Source organism: Bos javanicus, chromosome 7, assembly GCF_032452875.1.
Source record: "Bos javanicus breed banteng chromosome 7, ARS-OSU_banteng_1.0, whole genome shotgun sequence".
NCBI classification, from domain to species: domain Eukaryota; kingdom Metazoa; phylum Chordata; class Mammalia; order Artiodactyla; family Bovidae; genus Bos; species Bos javanicus.
The window spans coordinates 61,697,633-61,710,205 of NC_083874.1; the positions used below are offsets into that span (position 1 = coordinate 61,697,633).

Sequence of the window (12,573 nt, forward strand, 5' to 3'; positions counted from 1 at the left end):
TAAACAGCACCTGATAAACTCAATAAGAGGATTCCACAGAATTTATGGCCTTAGGGGCAGGTTGAATGTTGGAACAGAAAGGGAAAGAGGACAATCAAATTGACTTCCAGGGGTCTAGCTCATGGGTGAGTAGTTGTGCGGTTTACACAAAGAATGCAGGGAGAGGAACAGATTTTGGAAGTGAGATGATGAGTTTAGTATTGGGTTGAGTATGCTGAGTTTCAGGTGCTTGTGATATGCAGGTGGACCCTTTCAGGATGCTACTGGAAACCTGGGAAAACTTTTATGGCTGGGATTATGTTTGGGGGGGATTATCTGTGTATGGTAGATATGCTACACAGGGGGACAGGAACACCCAGGCAGAGTACAGACCGGGAGGAGTTAGGCCCTCATGCAGTACTGGGAGGATGGCTAAGAGGAGTGGAAGGGGAAGGGGGAGGCAAAGCAAGGAGACTGAAAGGCCATGTGATATCAACCGACTATGAGAAGGATACAACTGTACTTTGTAAGTGAAGGAAGGATGGGAGGTTAGGAAGGGGAGACAGTGGGAACAGACAATTCTTTCCAGGAATAGAATGTAATATAGAAGTAACAGAGGAAGGTTTAGGAGAAAATGGTCAAGGAGGGATAGACATATAAGATTCTGATTGGTTTGCTCAGTACCTATATTCCAACATGCCTTCCTGGGTGGCAGAGGCTGGAAAGTAAAAACTATACTGAATGTGGAAAACTCCCATTTTCCTAACTAAACTTTACCCAGAGATTCATACATGATTTGGTGATGGTGGTTTAGTTGCTAAGTTGTGTCCGACTTTTTGTGGTCTCATGGACTGTAGCCTGCCAGGCTCCTCTGTGAGATTTTCTAGGCAAGAATACCAAGGTTGCCATTTCCTTCTCCAGGGGGTCTTCCTGACCCAGGATTGAACCTGTGTCTCCTGCATTGCAGGCAGAGTCTTTACCTGCTGAGCCATTGGGGAACTAAATAAGGGAGGGAGGGAGGTTGGCTATCAGGCTGTGTTCACCCATCTGAGGCTGGCACTGTGTAGCCTCAGCTACAAAGGCGGCCAATGGGTGTGTGTGCCCCATGCCATGTGGTGTGTTCAGTCATTCAGGCATGTCCAACTCTTTGTGACACCATGGACTGTAGCCTACCAGGCTCCACTGTCCATGGGATTTCCCAGGCAAGGACACTGGAGTGGGTTGCCATTTCCACATGCCCACGTGTGCTCTTTTTTTTTATGGATTTTTTTTTTTTTTTTGACCATGCAGCATGAGGTTCTTAGTTCCCCAACCAGGGATAGAAACTGTGCAGAGTCTTAACCACTGGAGGCATTGGCGGTGCTGATGTGAATCCAATAAGAAGCAGTGGACTGGGAAACTTCTGGGTATGGGCCCGAAGCTGTGTGTGCTGCCCAGCCTTCCTGAGTCATATTCCTGGTCTGTATACTGGAGGGTATCTGAGTGAAGTAATTCAGAAAGAGAAAAATAAATATTATCTATATGCATATATGTGGAATCTAGAAAAATGTTATAGATGATCTTATTTGCAAAGGAGAAATAGAGACACATGTAGAGATCAAATATATGGATAACCAGGGGGAAAGAAAGGGTAGGATGAATTGGGAGATTGGATTGACATATATACACTACTGATACCACATACAAAATAGATAACTAGTGAGAACCTACTGCATCACACAGGGAGCTCTACTCAGTGCTCGGTGGTGACCTAAATGGAAAGGACATCTGAAAAAGCAGGGGCATATATATACATATATTTGATCCATTTTGCTGTTCAGTAGAAACTAACACATTGTAAAGCAACTATACTCTAATAAAACTTAATTGAAACAAACAAACAAAAAGTGGATGGTATCAGAATTAAATGAGAAAACCCTCCAACAGTTTTAGGTTTTCTGAACATGAAGACTTTTAGGCAGTCCACCAGATGGCAATAGAGCTCTTTTTTCCATGTGGAGCAGTCAGCTCACAGAAATTTCCAGGCAATCCTATCACGTTTCTGGCAGCTCAAGAGTTTATTTTACATTTCTGCCTTCAGAGACTCCGGATGTAAGTAACACAGGGACCACCCAACCCAGCCTCCCCTGAAATGAAGGAACCCCCTTATTAACCATACAGTTGCCAACTGCTGCCTATTTGGTGTTTCTCTGTGTGGCCCTGGGCTTCCCTGGTGACTCAAAATGGTAAAGAATCCACCTGCATTGTAGGAGACCTGGGTTCAAACCCCAGATTGGGAAGATCCCTGGGAAGAGGACGTGGAGACCCTCTTCAGAATTGTTGCCTGGAGAATCCCCATGGAAAGAGGAGCCTGGAGGGCTACAGTCCATGGGGTCGCAAAGAGTCGGATGTGACTGAGCAACTAACCACACACACACATGTGTGGCCCTAGGCCACCTGCATCAGGGTCACCCAGGAGCATTTGCTAACACACGCAGCCCTCAGGACCCTGTTTCACACTCACTGAGAATCCCTGGCAGAGGGTCTTGAGTGTCTGCTTTGTAAAAACAACCTCCCTGGGTGATCAGAGAGCAGGTTAAAATCGGAGAGCCGTGTTTCAGGGAAAAGGAATCATTTTCTTGCTGAAACTACTGTCAGAATTCTTCCTTTCAGTGAGAGAGGAGGGGACCCAGGGGCAGCAGCTTGACCCTCTTGGGGCCACCCTGAAGAGATCAAATTCGTTTTCCTTGTGACAGTGCCTGAACATTTTGAAGATAGCTCTCATGACTTATCTCATCCCATCATCTCTGAGTGGAAGATTCACATTTTGCATTAGGTGTTGGCTGTCTTCCTCCTTCCCTCCCTTTCTCGGAGTCAGTATAGCAGGAGATTAAGAGCAAGGGCCTGAAGAATATGGGCTTCGTGATTCGCTAGCTTTGTGGTCATGGGCGAGTAACATAAATTCTTTGACCCTCAATTTCCTCATCTTGTAAGATAGATGTAAAATTACACTTACATCACAGAATTGTTATGAGTATTAAGTGAGGTCACAGGTGCAAGGTGGAAAGATAAAACACACCAAATACTCAATAAATGTGATCTGTATGACAAATCTCAGTTTCTCCACCTGTCTGATGGTCACGACAGCTTCTTCTGATCCTTAATGGGAAGGATTAAATGAGATAATGTAAGTAGAGGATTTGGCCAGCGTCTGACTCATAGGAGTCTTTCAATAATGGTAACTGTCAGGTAGCCCATAATGTAAAAACACCAAAGTAAAACACCAAATGTAAAAACACCTGTGATCCTAATGGGTGGGATTTTAAAAATCACTAGTTAAAACCATGAGAAATTTCCCTACTGACCCCCTGAGGATTGGCACTAAATACACCAATGGCCCTAGAACTAGTATAAAAATTATACCTCTCCTCCTTTCAGAAATTATTTCATAACCAATTCACAATTAGTAAAATACCAAGTTTTCAATTTCTAAGTTTTAATTCTCCACAGAAATGGCCTTCTAAACTTTTAAGAGCACAATCTTCAAAATCTTAAGAAAGATTAAACTTTAATCAGGTCTTCACATGACTCTTGCTAAAGAGAGAGAATGGAAAAAGGATTGTGAGATGATGATGGTAATAATAAATTTTCCTTTGAAACCCTTAATCCCCAAAGTTGAAGAAGCAACTTTTACATTGTCTAAATCACACAAATAATTTAATTCAGGTATATGAAAGACTCTTCAATTTCCATAAAGATTTACATGCTAGAAAAAAAGTTTCTGTGTTAACAGGTCTCTAACAATATTTATCAAAATCGTAGAAATGATTGTATGTGTTTACATTTGGACAGATACCGTTATAGAGTGAATTGTTTACATGCAAAATCTTCTAAGTCAAGCAGACTGAATTCCTCTCTGGCTCCACCAGTGTGTTTCTTGAAAATAGCTGTCTTGGAACTTCGCTGCCCTTATAAGTAAAAGGAGATCATGTTTATCTCTACAGGGCCCCTGGAAGGATCATGACATGCTCTGGACTTAAAATATTTATAGAGAGCCGGGCCTGTGTAAATACTCAATGCTTATGTTATCTAAAAACAAAGAGGGATTTCCTTGGTGGTCCAGTGGTTAAGAATCTGCCTTGCAATGCGGGGGACATGGGTTCAATCCCTGGTTATGGAACTAAGATCCCATATGCCATGGAGCAACTAAGCTTCTGTACCAAAACCAATCCAAAAGTGTGTGTGTGTGTGCATACGTGCACATGTGTGTGCACATGCGGGAGGTGGGGGGCAGGGGATGGAGGGGTTTCCTTGCACCAATAAGCAATTCTCAGATACCTAGGTGTCCAATAATTCAACTCAATTCTGGCACTATCTACCTGGGAATAGCATTAGATTCTACAGGGAAAGAACTCAGTCCCATAACACCACCCTCTACTTCAGATGCCAACTGCAAGCCCAGGTTGTTACCTGTCCTTCTGACTGGCTATAAATCAGAGGTTTCCCTGACCTCCTTGTGTTTGATTAATTTTCTAGAACAGCTCACAGACCTCAGGAAATTTACTCCCTACATTACTCACTTATTAAGAAGGATATTAAAGGACTTCAATCAACAACCAGATGAGAAGACGTATAGGGCAAGTTTCCAAACAAAAGGGTTTCTGTCCTCACGGAGTCTGGGGCTAGGTATGCAGGAACATAAAAAAATTCTGGCTTTCCTAACCAGGAAGCTCTCCAAATCCCCTCCATTTGGGTTTTTATGGAGGCTTCATTATTAGGTGTGATCAATTAACTCATTGACCATTGGTGAGTGATTCAACCTCTAGCCTCTCTCCTATACCCAGAAACGGAGGTGCGATTGAAAGTTCCACCCCTCTATTCCTGGGTTTGGTTTCCCTGGCACCCAGCCCCCATCCTTAGCTGCTTTCCAAAAATCACCTCATGAACATAACCCAGATGTGGTGAAAGGGGCTCATTATGAATAACAAGACACCTATTTCACCTTTATAGCTCTGAAGGGTTTTTGGGAACTGAGAACAAGAGATCAAATATTATAACAAATGAGTATTGCTCTTACTGCTCAGGAAATTCCAAGGGCTTGGGGAGTTGAGAGTCAGAACTGTGGATGAAGACCAAAAATATATGAGAAATATACTTCAGTCATCTGAATGACCAAATATATGTATTTCTTATAAATTATAATATCACAGCAGCTAAACAATCTGAGAAATTAGGGTAAGGTAAGCTAGCTAAAGCTGAGTTGGAGGGTTGTGGTTGGTGAATGTCGGGATTCCTTGTATTTCCAGTAAGTGACTGAGTTTTCAATAGGTGATGTAGGCTGGACCATGGGGTCGCCCTCCATTTTCTGGGTCCCAATATATGAATTAAGTTTATCACACCAAGTGTGCATATGTGCTCAGTCATGTCACAACAATATAAGGAATATATTTTAAGGAATTTTAAATTGTTATTAGTGGCTTTAGAATTTCCACTACTGGAGTCTTTTTTTATACTTATACTTTTAATTAAGATTTATACCTCAGAAAACACACTTAGAATTGTGTTAGGAAAAAATCCAATATGAAAGTTGTTGTGTTGTTGAACACAACGATTACTTGGGTCATGTACAACAAAGAGTGGATATCTACTCTAAAAATGAAGATATTTTGTGATCTAGAAGTTGAACAGCAAATGGCCAAAGAATAATTTATGGAATCTCTGAACATCAGGGCAGTAGATTGCTCTTAATTATTTTTCCTGTGTTCATACTTAGTACTGAATTATTTTGGAATTTTGGGAAGTTAAGCTAAATAAAGTACAACTTTCCATTTTGTTGCAAGAAGACTGACGCTTTCAGAAGGGACTAATACTCTTTCTTAGTGTAATGGATTAAATGGTGTCCACTCCCTCCCACCCCAAATAGGATGTCCACTGCCTAATTCTCTGAACCCATGAATGTGAACTTATTTGATGAAAAGTTCTTTGATGATGTCATTAAGGATTTTGAGATAAAAGAGATCATCCTGGATTATTTGAGTGGGCTCTAAATCCAATGACAAGCATCCTTATGAAAGTCACTTAGAGGAGAGACAAACAGAAAGAGGAAGAAGTAATATGACCACAGAGGCAGAGACTGGGAAGATGTGGCTACAAGACAAGGGATGCTCAGAGCCACCAAAGGATAGAAGAGCCAGGCAATGCATTGTCCCCCAGAGCCTTTGGAGGGAGTGTGTCTCTGCTGACACCTCAACTTCAGATCTCTGGCACCCTACACTGTAAGAGAATAATTTTGCCTTGTTTTAAGCCACTAAATTTGTGGAAATTTGTTAAGGCAGCCCTAGAAAACTAATACACTTGGTAAACTGATGTGGGATGATAAAGTTTTTCAACAATTCCATGAATGGACTAAAAATGCTAAAGAGTAAACATTATTGGATAAGGAGGTATAACATGATACAAACTGAAAAGGGAAAGGAGGAGGAAAGGGGAGAAATAGAGAGAAAGAAGGGTGGTAATCAATGTGAATGAAGCTTTGCCAGCTTTCCAGGGATAGTACAAACTTCTGGGGCCCAGGGCAGGCTGCCCCCAGATATGCCACAATGGCATATTACTTTGAATTACAGTTATTTAAGAAGCAACCGACACAAAAGGGACACTTTGACCGTCTTCTCTGTCTCCCTGAAAGCAGGAAATAAACCTCCTGTGAAAGGTGAAAGGTGCTCTCCCTGTTTCTGGAGGCAGAAGGACACCCTTTTCACCAGAGATGAGGAATTCAGGCCAAGAAGTCCGTGTGAACAAACGCTTTTACCTCTTTAATTCACTAAGCCAAGCCAATATAATTCTTTATATTATCAGAATGTTTTAAGATGAAGCACATCTTTAGGCATAGGGGAGCAAATACATAGTAAAAAAAACTAATTCTTTTAGAAGATACATCACCTACAAACATACATGTACCTAATAAAATAGCTTTAAAGTTGATAACACACAAAATAATAGAATCAGAGAGAAAGTAAGATACTCACAGTAAGAATAGGCTAAACATATCTTTCAATTATCGACAACTCAAGAGGAATAAAACCACACAAGTAATCTTATCTTGATAAATATAGATATATAGACATCTGTAGTGAGCAATTAAAGAACACACATTCTCACCAAAACTATAAAACACATTTATAAAAATTGATTCTGTAGTAACTAGGTCATAAGCTATTGAGAAATACCAATAACCTCAGATGTGCAGATGATACCACCCTAATGGCAGAAAGCAAAGAGGAACTAGAGAGCCTCTTGATGAAAATCAAAGAGAGTGAAAAAACTGGCTTAAAACTCAGCATTCAAAAAACTAAGACTATGGCATCTGGTCCCATCACTTCATGGCAAATAGATGGGGAAACAATGGAAATAGTAACAGACTTTATTTTCTTGGGCTCCAAAATCACTGCAGATGGTGACTTCAGCCATGAAATTTAAAGATGCTTGCTCCTTGGAAGGAAAGCTATGACAAACCTTGACAGTGTATTAGAAAGCAGAGACATCACTTTGCTGACAAAGGTTCATATAGCCAATACTATGTTTTTTCCAGTAGTCATGTATGGACGTGAGAGTTGGACCATAAAAAAGGCTGAGCACCAAAGAATTGACGCTTTCCAACTGTGGTGCTGGAGATGACTCTTGAGAGTTCTTGGACAGCAAGGAGATCAAACCAATCAATCCTAAAGGAAGTCAACCCATAATATTCATTGGAAGGACTGATGCTGAAGCTGAAGCTCCAATACTTTGGCCACCTGGTACAAAGAGGTGACTCACTGGAAAAGACCCTGATGCTGGCAAAGATTGAGGGCAGGAGGAGAAGCGGGTGACAAGAGGGTGAGACGGTTGCATGGCATCACTGACTCAATGGACATGAGTTTGAGCAAACTCCGGGAGATGGTGAAGGACAGCAAAGTCTGGTGTGCTGCATTCCGTGGGGTTGCAAAGAGTTGGACGTGACTGAGTGAACAACAAGAAACTCATCTTCACAAATTTCAAAGAATAGGCATGTTTATTGACCACAACACAATTGGAAGTTAGTACAAAAAAGGTGAGTTTAATGCCTAATATATTTGAAAATTAAAGGCGCATGTATAAATAACCCAGAGTTCAAAGAAGAAACCATGTAAATTAAAATATCAATAAATTAATGATTATGAAATCACGTATCAAAATCTTTTTGGTTTTGTAAAAAAAAAGCTTTTTGGTTTTGCATATTTTATTGTATACTCATGGGTTATTATCTTAGAAATGGAGACTGCAGAATAAAAGTGAGTCCAAATAAAGAAGGTAAGAAATGTACAATAAAATCATTCCTGATAAAGATATGTGAAGATGCTAAGAGCAGATTTAGTAAGAAAACAAAGGAAACCAATAAAAATGATTGATTAGAAAACAAAAGTAAAATGGAGAGAATCAAGAAAATCAAAAGATCATCCTTGGACAAGAGAATTTAAAAAGACACATAACTATCAATTCAGTCTAGATTAAAATATGGTAAGAGAATACCAGAAAGTAATTTGTGTTGATAATTTCATGACTATTTCTGAGAAAATAAAACTTACTATATATCAAGAATAAAAAACCTATAGTCCCTGTAACAATGAATAAAATTACAAAAAAAGTTATTATCTTCTCCTATACAAAACACATGTACAGCAAGTTATATAGGCAATTCTCCAACAATTTCAAAAAGAGTTAATTCTAATCCCTTACAAAATCCCCAAATGTGAGAAAAAGAGAACCACATCCCAAGTTTATGCAATGAAGCTAGTTTTACTTGATAACATAGTCGTATGAAGACAGGATAAGAAAGGCACACTAGAGTGCCTTTTCACACATGAATGTATATATAACAATTAAATTATTGGCACAATAAATCCAACAGTCACTAGATGATTTTTCATTATGACAAACAAAAGTAAACATAACTGGAGTCCCACAAGAAGAAGAAAGTAGAGAACAAGGCAGAAGAAATATTTGAAGACATAATGACTAAGAATTTTTCAAAAACAATGAAAGACATCAAACCAAAGTTTCATGTTTGAAAAACCTCAGATAGAATAAATGATGAGCAATGTAAACAGCAACCCCCCCAAATAACCAACCAAATATCTCCACCCTTAAATCTAAACTCATTATTTTTGAACTTCTGACCATCAATGATGAAAAGAAAATTTTTAAGACATCAAGAAGATGAAGACATTAAATCAGAGTAATAAGGATAAGAAATACATGTCCTAGCAGGGAGTCAATGGTATGACATCTTTAAAGTTCTGAATCTCAAAACTGTCCATCCAGAATTCCAGTCATAATAAAAACACCTTTCAAAGTCAAGGTGTCAGGAGCCCGGTTATTGGAGCAGCCAATGACAACAAGGCAAAATAAAAATAACAGACAAGTTTTTAACTGCTTACTGTCATAGTACAAGCAAGAGGCTAAACAGGAGAAAGCATTGACTCCTCCATTCCATTTTCCCTCATGGAATGGTAACTCCTATTAAGGGTTAAGTGGATTAGCAAAGATGTGGGGCTTGTCTCACTGCTGAGGGAGCCCCTGATCTGAAAGCTCCTGCAATTTTATGAACCTGGAGGCTAGGGGCAGGGAGAGCAGGGAAGACTAGACTGGAAAGGTATTGGGTACTGAGTCAGTGTGGAGAACATGGGTTCCCTCCTCTGTTCCCAACAAAGGGATTTCAGCAGAAGTGTCTGAGGAAGGCTTCTGCCAAGAGACCCCAATAAAGAGATCTCCAGAGACACTTGAACCAGGAACGCTGATATACAAAACAGCACGTGTGGCCGGGTGGACTGTGTCATTGACTGCAATTCCTTTCAGAGACTGCAATGCACAAGCTGTGTGCCAAGTCTAGGCTGGTGTGAGGAGGGCAGCCGGATAAAGTTATAAAAAATTAATAAACAGAAACCTCAACTAAATAGAGTTGGGAGACCAGAAAGGGGAGCTCTCACACTCAGCACCACTGCAGAGCCCAATAGGAAGAAGATTCATCTTCTTTCCTGGCAAGAACTCAGACAGTGAAAAGCCGTGAATTCTTTATTAACTACAGCCCCCTCCCCTAATTTCCTCTCCTCCTCTATAAACCTTCTGTGTGGGGACTTGCATGTGGCTCCCCATTGTTGCAGATCCCGAGTTGCAATTCTCTGCTGATCCTGAATAAACCCACATTTGCTGGAGAAATATTTGTCAGTCTATTTGTTTTAGGTCAAGAAAGACTTTGTAATTGCCTATGGCCAGACCTGGAAAAAAATCACACATAGGTTTTTAATCAGAAACAGGACTACTTGCAAGGTAAATTAAAGACTCTATGAGACAAATAAAAGTTAAGAGAATTGATTACCAGCAGAATATGCTACAAAAATGTTAAGGACACTCTTTAGGGAGAAGGAACATTATAGTAGACAGAAACTACAACACCAAGAGTGAACCATAATATAAACTATGGAGGTGGGGTGATTATGATGTTCAATGTCACTTCCTCAATTGCAACAAATGTGCCCCTCTGATGGGAAATGTTAATAATAGAAGAGGCTGTGCATGTAGAGGGGTAGGGGAGTCTATGAGAAATTTCTCTACATTCCTCTTTATTTTGCTTTAAACATAAAACTATCTTAAAAAAAAAAAAAAACAAAAACCCAACAAGGTCTCATAAAACAGAGAAACAAAACACCAAGCCATCACTCTTGCCATCATTTATGTTTTCATTAGTCATGAGTCACAGAGCCCTTAGGTGTCCCTTACATGCTGGCTCTCCTGTGTCGTGCTTTTTTTTGTTTTTTGTTTTGCAAAGTTGCTTCAGTCGTGTCTGACTCTTTGCAACCCTATGGACTGTAGCCCGCCAAGCTCCTCTGTCCATGGGATTCTTCAGAAAAGAATACTGGAGTGGGTTGCCAGGCCCTTCTCCAGGGAGTCTTCCCCACTCAGGAATCGAACCCAAGTCTCTTACATCTCCTAATGGGTTCTTTACCACTAGCGCCATCTGGGAAGCCCTTGAGCACCATATGCTATGCTAGGCAGTTTAGTGACATTCTCATTAGATTTCCATGAGTATTATTTTTAGAAAACAGAAGTTTAGTTCGAGCTAACACAAATTGAGCATTTCATGTGTGCCACACCTTGTGCTATCTACTTTTCACAATTGTCCTATTTAATCCTCACCACTAACCTTTGAGGTCATAGGTTCTATTATTTTCCTAACTCATGGTTGAAAAATCCGAAAGACAGAGTGCTTAAGTAATTTGCCCAAGCACATACTAGTAGGAAGCATTGGTGTCGGGATTCCAAAGACACATACGCAAAGCACTAGCTAGCTACATGATTGACTGGAAAAAGTGGAAACGACAGCAGAATGAATACGGCAAGAAAACTAAAGCATTATAAAGAGCAAAGCAGAAAACTGGAGACTTTTCCACCTGGAAAAGATAAGATTAAATGTTGGAAAACAGTGCTAGCTATCTTTAAATGTTTCCAAATTCTGGAGGGGAGAGCAGTCATGCTCTATGTGGTTAGAGCTGACTTGGATCACTGGGGGTATATTCTCATTTAAAGAAGAACTTTAAAAGTATGGAGTTCCCTAACATCTCAGTGGGGAGCTTCAGTAGGTGTTCTAATGTGCTGGAGTTTACCATAGTGCATGACGCTATGAAAGCATTTCCTCTAAAGTCTCAATGACTATAGTAAAGTTGCAGGATATAAAATCAACACAGAAATCCCTTGCATTCCTATACACTAATAATGAGAAAACAGAAAGAGAAATTAAGGAAACAATTCCATTCACCATTGCAACGAAAAGAATAAAATACTTAGGAATATATCTACCTAAAGAACTAAAGACCTATATATGAAAACTATAAAACACTGGTGAAAGAAATCAAAGAGGACACTAATAGAGGAGAAATATACCATGTTCATGGATTGGAAGAATCAATATAGTGAAAATGGTATACTACCCAAAGCAATTTATAGATTCAACGCAATCCCTATCAAGCTACCAACAGTATTCTTCACAGAGCTAGAACAAATAATTTCACAATTTGTATGGAAATACAAAAACCTCGAATAGCCAAAGTGATCTTGAGAAAGAAGAATGGAACTGGAGGAATCAACCTACCTGACTTCAGGCTCTACTACAAAGCCACAGTTATCAAGACAGTATGGTACTGGCACAAAGACAAATATTGATCAATGGAATAAAATAGAAAGCCCAGAGATAAATCCACACATATGGACACCTTATCTTTGACAAAGGAGGCAAGAATATACAATGGATTAAAGACAATCTCTTTAACAAGTGGTGCTGGGAAATCTGGTCAACCACTTGTAAAAGAATGAAACTGGACCACTTTCTAACACCATACACAAAAATAAACTCAAAATGGATTAAAGATCTAAACGTAAGACCAGAAACTATAAAACTCCTAGAAGAACATAGGCAAAACACTCTCCGACATACATCACAGCAGGATCCTCTATGACCCACTCCCAGAATATTGGAAATAAAAGCAAAAATAAACAAATGGGACCTAATTAACCTTAAAAGCTTCTGCATCAAAGGAAACTATTAGC

At 39.8% G+C, this 12,573-nt stretch overlaps 1 long non-coding RNA gene across 1 annotated transcript in view; it reads right to left on the bottom strand.

The window, feature by feature from the left end:
- Positions 1–68: 68 nt before the first annotated feature.
- Positions 69–12,573, bottom strand: part of LOC133251500 (uncharacterized) — a 48,980-nt gene continuing 36,475 nt past the window's right edge. The window contains exon 8 of the long non-coding RNA XR_009737655.1: positions 69–1,457. This is a non-coding gene — a long non-coding RNA (uncharacterized LOC133251500). The remainder of the gene's footprint in view (positions 1,458–12,573) is intronic.